We start from the raw sequence: 10,539 nt of genomic DNA, 5'->3' as shown, positions 1-10,539 counted from the left end.
TGGCGTTTTGTTACATCTACACACTGATACACACACATAAATTTATAAACATGACTATAATATTATGATAGGAGCATTTTTCTCTTCGTATAAATGTGTAGATATAGCTGAACGCGACTGTATAAGGAACGTAGTTAACCCTTTCGTCGCCATGTCAAACAAAATGCTGACACTGAGACGCCACGTCACGGCAATGTCGAAATTAAATTTGATATCCATATGCTCGTAAGTCTATTGCGATTTGCGCTTATTGGTCTTTGGCCGAATAAATGGTCATTGTCGTTGAACATGCGGAGCCAAGATTACGCATTTGTCGTAGAAAATGTTAAAGGTAAATGACCTTGCCTTCGATATCGCGTTGTCTATGTCATCCTTATCCCTAAAGTTAAGAAAAATTAAAAAGCAACAACTGTTGGGATAGTGCGCCAGGTTTCCAGTAATGAGGAGGCACACTGACATTTTATCCCGCCAGGCGGCGCCTGTGCAAGTGCCTAGTCATGTCACTGTCGTTCATATGTGATAGAAAAAAAAATCTTTTCACTCTCACCACAGAATATATAATATTACAAGTACAGAAGGCCCACTGCTATGATGTTCACGAAATGCCGCCTTTTTAAATGCCTACAAAATTCTTACAAAGAAAAGAGCCGCACGTGCGCAGCGTCCGACGTCAGGGTTGTCTATGGATTAAAACGAACTAATACTCAGATAAAATGTTGTACTATTATATTCAAATCTTGGGTACTTTCTAGGTATATAAGGTGCTAACAAATTAGTCACGGATATTTTAAGGGACGTTAATTAACATCAAAACAATGAACTTTCACTAGAAATTACTGAAAAAAATCATGATTTTTTTGTTTTCATACCCTTAACAAAAAAAAAATATTTTAATTTATTTTCTAAATAACCATCCTCTGTAATGTAATTGCCTGTCAGGATGTTTAACAGTGTCTCTCATGTCACGTTAACAGTGTCTATAGAGAGGTCTCATTTAATAATATTATTAACGGGGTGTTTTAACATAGCATATTTGTTTCCTAGTTTTCTCTAAAAAAACATAACAAAACCTATGATGTTTCATACATAAATATACTCCAGGAGCGGACTATCAGTACTATCACGAACTCGCATGCGATTTTAGCCTGTAAAAATATCCGTGACTAATTTGCGAGCTTCGTACCAGCCCTACACCTTATATATACAGAATTTAGCCTTATTGAACTTTTCCGTGGGACTTAATCAATAGTAGATCTGTGTAAGAATGTCCTATGGTATTTATTTTATTCATGTCTATTTAACATATCATAATTAGACATTCTACACGCGGATATCGCATATGAACCTTAAAAAAAAACTTTCGACATAAAGTAACAATAGAAAGTGCGAACGTGCGTTCCGTGAGAACGCGCGCCAGCCCTGATTGGGCCGCGAACTCGCGGCCGCCAGCATGTACTTGTAGCGCGGCGATAGAATCGCGGAGTGAGCCGCCCCTGCTCTCACGTATGAAATTCTTTATCTGTGCAATGGACTAATAGGGTGGCGCCATCTGTCGTAACCTTTGAGTGTGCCTCCTTATTGGAAACCGCTATTAGGAAAAAGCTACATGCGAACAATTTACAAGTAACAAAAGGCGATCACCAATTCCTACACAGAGAATTCTAAAATTTTGTTGAATATGCCCCCTGTGTTTGATAACAAAACTACATGGTTTCCATGCTTTTCTAACAGGGAATTAAAATAACACTCAGCCACATCTCGGACACTGGCGATAAAATATATGAAAGAAGCGCGTTCTAGCACACATTCTAAGTCGTGTAGGTGAACGCGTCTATTATGGGTGAAATATGACAGGCCGACTGTTCTTTTTGACCGGTAACTAGATGGCTTTCAGCGGGGAGCGGGAGTATACTTTACGATAGTTCTTTATTATACTGTGAAATGTCTTGTGCTTTAATGTTTCTTCCGCTAGATGGCTGTATTTTAAATTCCAAATTGTGCCATCTATTAGCAAGTTACTAAAGCCAATTAGACGTGTAACGTACAAATGGACTTCTGTACGGAATCAAAGATGGCGTTGTTTTAATAATACTTGATAGCGATAATAACAAATATTATACCCTATCTACCTAGAATATCAAATATTAACTCCGTATTACACAAGACAAAAATTGGTGCTCTATTAGATGGTCATATAGACGGTTACATTGCCGTATCAGGTTCTGGCCGGCCGGCGTCGGGTCTACCCAGGTATCGCTGTGAGGACAGTGTGGCGTTAGCTTCAAGTCACTGGCAAGAAAGAGGCTGTGCAGGATCGGGGTAAGTGGCGATCTCTCATTTCGGAGGCCAAGATTCTCTTTGGATTACACATTGGACACACAGTAGACCTGATATATATTCCAGCTTGATACCTCCGACGGAAAACAATGTGATCCTTCCGTTTTTTCCTTTCGAGGTACGGTCACGGACCTTAATTGTTGATCCACTTCTAGCTCATTTTATACTGGACATTTCATAGTTAAGTATAGTTAAGCTATGACGTGTCCAGTGCAAAATGAGCTAGAAGTGGATAAACGATTGACAGTACTGCAGAACCCTAATAAAATAACTTTCGCAAATCTATCTTCATGACATAAACAGAGTACTTAGGTTACGTTACTCGCATTGAAGTGTGAGACAACAGGTATCACGTATCATAATAACAAGCTTGTGCTGGGAAATGTTATCAAATCCGACTTTCAACGAATTTATTTTCAAAATCATACTTAAAGTTCCTACGAAACCGAAGCTGACAGCAGGTAGTTCAGGGTTGAATCGTGTTATTACTTTCTATTTTCTAATAAATGACATTATCCCTTGCGACTATTTATTTAGTGCGTTTTCACATTATCCGATCCGATATCGGATGTCGGACCGATATCCCATACATTACAGGCGCCATCTTGGATTTTTTCTATTGAAATCCTTCCGACATCCGATATCGGATCGGATAATGTGAAAACGGACTTAGGGTTATAAAATTTATATTTTATACATTTATTTGGTAGCGTTCGCAAGGAACAACAAGTTGTACTAACCCTAATAATTGCTACATAGCAATCCAATCCGAACCGAGCCGAAATCGCCCGATCGGGACAGTGTTCGACCAGTCTACTATACCACAGTATAAATAAAGAGTACTATCGTACAGTATTGCCACTCCCGCTCCCCGCTGAAAGTGCCGTCCACCCCCTCTCGGTTACCTCACAGTTACCTCCTGTAAAAAACGCGAACAGTCGACCTGTCATATGTCACTCATACAAGCATAGTACGCGTTCACCTACACGAGCTTAGACTGTGTGCTAGGAACACGTCTCTTTCATATAGATACATATTTGATCGCCAGTGTCCGAGGTGTGACTATACTGTATCGGAATATTGTTTTTAACAGTTGAACCTAAAAGTTGAAGTTTGTTCGCTGGTAGTTAGGTTATAGTTAGCAAGTTAGTAAGTACAGCCCAACTCTAGCTTTGGTACAAGTTTTGTATAAGCGCTCTCCGCTCCACGTTTTGAACCAGGAGTAGCATTGCATTTCTATATTTAAGTTAATTTATAGTTTAAACGTTTTGCATACCGATATCGGACACAGCTGCAATGTGTTCTGCAATGTGTTCGTTCACTTGATGTTCAACAGCCAATGCCCAGCTTTTATTGTAAATAAAACTATGAGTAAATATTAATTTAAAATACACGTTTCGTACTTTTTGACTGAGGAAAAAATTAAATGTACGCTACTTCTAGATTTCAGTCAAAACCTAGTTCAATATTCAAAAAATTTTTACCATTACTCTGTTAAAAAATAATTAACCAATTAATCTACACAAAATTGACAAAGAAACAAACTTGATGAAATCTGAACTGAATGGTAAAGTAAAGCCATCCTCTCTATTAAAGTTTGGAACAAATGGCCTCTCGCAACCATATATCGCTTTCCTTATTGTTTTATAGCATGATTGACTTTTCATGTTCAGAGACTGCAGACCTTTGCCGACGGTGCTTGAGTCATTGTTTCATAAATTTCATATCATACTTAGTCATTGTGTCGTTACAACGAAAACTGGACCTTCAAAATTTGATAATTAGGTTTCGTTACCTACTTTACTAGTTATTTATGTGACTGGTGCATAATGAGAGGCATTAAAACACGAGTGGTGTTTTATGAAACGAACCGAAAGGAGATTTTCATCATACGATCGTCGGCAACCCGAACCCTGCTTGGAACTTGTACATTGCCTTTTGCTGTATACTTAATACAGCAAAAGGGAGTGTACAAGTTTCTAATGGGTTGGCAACGCGCATGTGACATCGCACTTCTTGAGTTGCAGGCGTCCATAGGTTACGATGACCGCTTTCCATCAGACGGACCGTATGCTTGTTTGCCACCGATGTAGCATAAAAAAAGATAACAGGGGGTTTTAATGCCTAATTATGTACCTACAGTTGCATACATTACTATATCGATATCGTTTTCTATATTTAATATAAATAAAAATATGTATAAGTAAGTACCTAGTGTAAATTCAGGCAAAGTACTCCAATCGCCAATATGATTATTACTTCTGAATTTGAATGTAGGTAATCACTAGGTAAAATAAAATAAAAAAATTAAATTATCGGTTGCCGATATCTTAAAGTTAGCATTAAGTTAAGATGCACTACATGACACATTTCTTAATACAGGCCATTAATTTGTTTATAGCTCCTAAACATATTATAGGGAACTTATTATGATATGAGTAGATAAACATTTAATATTACTTACTCCATATTCATCGCAACTATGACAATCCCAAGTAATCGAAATATTCTGATAGATGAGTCGAGAGATCAAAGCAATACGAAGTAATAATGTTGATAATACAGGGAAAGTACCTACTGATTGAAGTATATAGTATAAGTACGCTCATATGCCTACAGTTTCGTGTAGGTATAAACATCGTACACCCCGCCCATTACAATAATAAACTTTGAATATACGATACATACACCCTTGATTTCTTAGAATGTACCTACACATATATTACGATATAATGAACGTCCATCGTTGTTTACTTGACCTACGAGTATCTTAGAGTTGGAAACTACTTGGAAATTGTTAAAGGTCTAAGGGCCAAGTAGGATAACTTGTATTATCTGGGGCTGTGTTTTGCGACGATATTAATATTTCAGCCTATACTAGTACAAGTAGACACGTCTCACTGCTGGGCACCGGCCTCCTCTTATGCATGTCTGTCCCTGTACTACTTATATGTTGCGAGTGTTGGGGTTTCAGATGCGCTCTACATGAGGTTTAGGGCAGGGATCGTTACCGGTATTCTTACTACCGGTTTTAAATAAGGTATAACCGGTTATCATTGCATTTCGGTATTTATATCACTAAATATCTAATTAGCGGTATAATCAAAACCGGTATTCAAATGTAATAGCGGTTTCGACTATTGACAACATTACTTCTATTTGATAAAATACCAATAAAACCATTACCGGTAATACACCTATCACTGTCAGTGTCCAAATAAGCATATTTTCTTATTTTAAATTATTACAACCACCGAAAAGAGTACCGTTCTATCATATGATGAGTTTGTCCTTTTTATTTTAATAGTAGTAACGTTATTGACGTGTCATTTGTATTAATCCGACTAGGTATTATTTTAGATTCTTCGTCACAATACTCTAACTATTATATATACAAGGCTTTCATGTGGTTTTTCTCGTGAATATTACATAACAAATTTGTGGATAAACCGATTGTTTGTTTTATTTTCTTTTTTATTCTCATATTCTAGTTTAAAAAAAAATTAAAAAGCATGATACAATATTTACATTTAAAAAAAGCCCCTGACATAGTGGTGAGAGTCAGAATGGCGGGTGTACTTAAATAGATTTAAAAATGAAAAGCATTCCATGCAGAGATGGGCATTAATCGATTAACTTTTTATTCGACTAATTAATCGATTTAAAAAAAATCGTCGAAATTAGTCGACGATTAATTTATTCGCGATTAATCTACCTAAGATACGATTGAAATTGATTTAATCCGTATCTTAATCGATTGATTTCACGATTCATTCTCGATTGAAATATGACAGGAAGTAAATTTCTACGAAAAGTCAGGCTAAACTGACTCTGAACTTAGGTTTCAAGTTGGTCATTATTTTTATAATCAGCATTACCTAACAGGGCCTGTAAAAGTACCCTTAGAAACGGTTTTACCCTATTTTACCCGACCGTTAATTGACGTTACTGACTGTCACTTCGACAGGAAAGTCGTCATGGGTGTCGTCAAATAGGTTCTCGGGGATGCCGATACCAAAGTTAATGACCAATTTGGAATCTGACATTGCTGACTGTCACTTTGACACAAACGTGGTCATGGGTGTGTTCAAATAGGTTATCGGGGGTGCTGATTCCAATATTAATGACCAATCTGGAATCTGATATTGCTGACTGTCATTTTGACACAAAAGTCGTCATGGGTGTCGTCAAACAGGTGTATGGGGGACTGGGGGTGTTGGTTATAAAATTAATGACCAATTTAGAATCTGAAATTACTGACTGTCACTTTTGACACAAAAGTCGTCATGGGTGTCATCAAATAGGTTTTTGGGGGTGCTGATTTAAAAATTAAAGGCCACTTTGGAATCTGACATCGCTGACTGTCACTTTGACACAAAAATGATCATGGGTGTGGTCAAATAGGCTCTCGGGGTTGCTGATTCCAAAATTAATGACCAATCAGAGATTTGACATTGCTGACTGTCACTTTGACACAAAAGTCGTCATGGGTGTCGTCAAACAGGTTTTTGGGGGACTGGGGGTGTTGGTTATAAAATTAATGACCAATCTGGAATGCGACATTGCTGACTGTCACTTTTGACACAAAAGTGATCATGGGTGTGGTCATAGGTTCTCAGGGGTGCTGATTCCAAAATTAATGACCAATCTGTAATCTGACATTGCTGACTGTCACTTTGACACAAAAGTCGTCATCGGTGTCGTTAAATAGGTTTTCGGGGGTACTGATTTCAAAATTAATGACCAATTTAGGATCTGACATTGCTGAATGTCACTTTGACACAAAAGTCCTGGGTGTAGTAGATGTCAGATTCCAGATTGGTCCTTAATTTTGAAATAAGCACCCCTAAAAACCTATTTGACGATACCCATGACGACTTTTCTGTCTAAGTGACAGTCGGCAATGTCAGAATCCAGATTGGTCATTAATTTTGGAATCAGCACCTCAGAAAACCTATTTGACGACACCCATGACGACTTTTGCTTTAAAGTGATAGTCAGCAGTGTCAGATTCCAGATTGGTCATTAATTTTGGAATCAGCACCTCAGAAAACCTATTTGACGACACCCATGACGACTTTTGTGTCAAAGTGACAGTCAGCCGTATCAGATTCCAAATAGGTCATTAATTTTGAAATCAGCACCCCCAAGAACCTATTTGACCACACCCATGACCACTTTTGTGTCAAAGTGACAGTCAGCAATGTCAGATTCCAAAGTAGTGTTTAATTTTTAAATCAGCACCTCCGAAAACCGCGGCCCATTTTAGACGTTATTCTTATTAATGCGAAACCTTTTTTTTTCGTGTGGCTTTTTGCTATTAGTTTATTAAACTAATTACAGAAAGGCGAATAAACAAACCGACAATGCAAATTCGCAAGTCAAATTATTTCTTCGTCACTAGCAGACTTTTCAACCAGTGTTAGCCCAAGACGTCATTGAGTAACGTTACACCTATTCATAAATGTCATAATGTTTACTTGACGCCTTATCTGTCACGAGCAAATACCGGTATTGAATAGAGGTAAATAATACTGAAAATAGTTCATACATAGTGAAAATTTTCGACAAAATGGACTTCTACAGCGGTTTTAGAACAAATCAGTTGTATATCTGATACATAATTCAACAATATCTCTAATTCGAATATGGGTATTAGTTTTTTAGCGGTAATAGTTTGACAGTTTATATACGGGTATTCAATTTAACCGGTTTTACAATCCCTGGTTTAGGGACCCTCCAGTAGGTATTATTTATGTGTGCATATAGTAGGTATTATTGGAAACTTGTTTTTGAACGGTTAAAATATAACAAGGATTTTGAAAAAAAATTTTTGGTCATCATCAGAACTGGGTTGCTGGAGCTGGGATCCTGGAGAAATCGAGGGAACTCCTCAAATCTGAAAGGCATGCATATGGAGATTTTTGTGTTTTTATAAGAACAGCATGCATTTACGTACGGAACAGTGACATTTGGTGCAGTGGAACTGCTGATGATGGTCAGAACGGAACTCCTCAAATCTGAACGGCACACTTGGTATTTTTATAAGAACAGCATGCACTTACGTCCAGAACAGTGACATTTGGTGCAGTGGAACTGCTGATGAAGATCAGAACGGAACTCCTCAAATCTGAACGGCACGCTTATAATGATTTTGGTATTTTTATAAGAACAGCTTGCGTTTACTTTCGGAACAGTGACATTTGGTGCAGTGGAACTGCTGATGATACTCAGAACGGAACTCCTCAAATCTGAACGGCACACTCAAATCTGCACTTACGTCCAGAACAGTGACATTTGGTGCAGTGGAACTTCTGATGATGATCAGAACGGAACTCCTCAAATCTGAACGGCACACTTGTAGTGACTTTCGTATTTTTATAATAACAGCATGCATTTAAGTTCCATAATATTGACATTTATTTGTTAGGAGATTTGTTCTCTTTTTTATGCTTACATGATATTGAGTTTTCAAGTCAGATTCTGTCAAGCTCGATTTCTTATATGTAATCGGATATCGGATTCATGGGGAATTGAGGAAACTCCTCAAACCTTAACGGTATGAATCAATTGTCATCATAGCTAGGCCTCCAGGAGGCTCCAGGTGACTTTGAAAGTCCTAGTGTTAGTCTTATCCGGTGTTACTCTTAACCCACCTGACCTTAGGTAATAAATCTTAATAATTATCTAGTTCATCTCATTAAAAAATATTTCAGTTTCCTACAGGCGTGAACAATGGTTCTCAGAAGTGAGGCAAAACAAGCAACCAAGATTACATCACCGTTGACTCACTGTGTGTTGGTTTGCGATTCCTTATACCTTGCACGGCGATAATAAGTCTACGTAAGATTGGTTAGGTACACTACAGGCGTCGCAGATGCCTACTTCGGTGTGTCAAGTAAACAGTATGCAAACCCTAAATACAAAACGTAAACACAAGCACTACCTATGCAAACAATAAAAGTTCTAAGTTATGCTTAGTATTAATGGGTTATGTTATGGGTTCTCTTTTTAAATACCTAACAGCAATCAAAGGCTTGCCACAAGTCAGGATCAAGAGATTCAAGAGCGTCGTCAAGTGACGCAGGGGAAAGAGAAGGTACAATTTGTAACTGAAACAATGCGATAGAAACCTTCCCTTGTCGGCCATAACAACTGCCCATGTGGCAATGCTCAGTAAGAACTTCCCTTGATACGTTAGGGTCTGCGGTAGGTACTTATGTCGTAATGCCTTCACGCATACCTACCCCTGTTGGCCTACACATAATATGCCGGAGGTTATGCGGGACTCCCATATCCTAAGCCTTTTCTCTTACTGTACAGGAGCACACTACTTACAAGTGAGAGGGTTCTATGTTTTTCTTTAATCTATTTACGCAAAAAAAATCAAGACGTCATAAAATCGACAGACGACATAAAATGGTTTTCATCACAGCACTCGCACACTAAATGTGATTTTGCACGCAGGCGGAGCGTGAGTTACAGAAAAATCATTCTCCCAAGGGAGTTATGAAGTTTCTAGTACCGTATTTAACTTGGTAAATAAGGGTTTGACAATCTCTTAGCCTTCTCGGTAGTAACTCCGCCTACGGAGCAAGAGATCCCGGGTTCAAATCCTGATGAGAGCTTTTTTAATTTTTCTACAGATATTTTTTCCTGAGTTCCTCTATTCTCCATGTGCTAGTCTTTTAAACCCCGAGTAAGTAGGTACGCGTGTCATCTGCAACATTTACGTATTTCCTTGTATTGAACTTGAAATTCGAAACACGAAGGCAATAAGTCGCAAGTGCCTGTGTATTATTAGTCACAGTAGGCGGTTGGGAGTAAAACTGACGCGGAATTTATGTTGGTTTTACTAATGGCCTAGACGGTCTGGAGGGTGAAACAAGATATGTCATTAAAGTTGCCTTTGAGGTTTTATAGCGATATAACTAGGCGTCAGCTAGATACTCTAATAGAACATTAATATACTGGTAATGGGTTCTTGGGACTGGGATACACTTTTTTTGTTTTCTGTGTCCTTATCTTATACCTAACTAATAAAATTTGTAACCATATGAGTCTCTGAGTTAGGTTGTTAGGAATCCTACATTGTCCGTAATTGAACACTTTAATGATAGGCAAGAGGTGCATCGACCAGATGCGGCCCTTGCCCGTCTCATGGGACGCATGTAGAGGTAGCACTCGCCAGGATGTAAGGAC

Source organism: Leguminivora glycinivorella, chromosome Z, assembly GCF_023078275.1.
Source record: "Leguminivora glycinivorella isolate SPB_JAAS2020 chromosome Z, LegGlyc_1.1, whole genome shotgun sequence".
NCBI lineage: Eukaryota > Metazoa > Arthropoda > Insecta > Lepidoptera > Tortricidae > Leguminivora > Leguminivora glycinivorella.
This window is presented reverse-complemented; position numbering follows the sequence as displayed.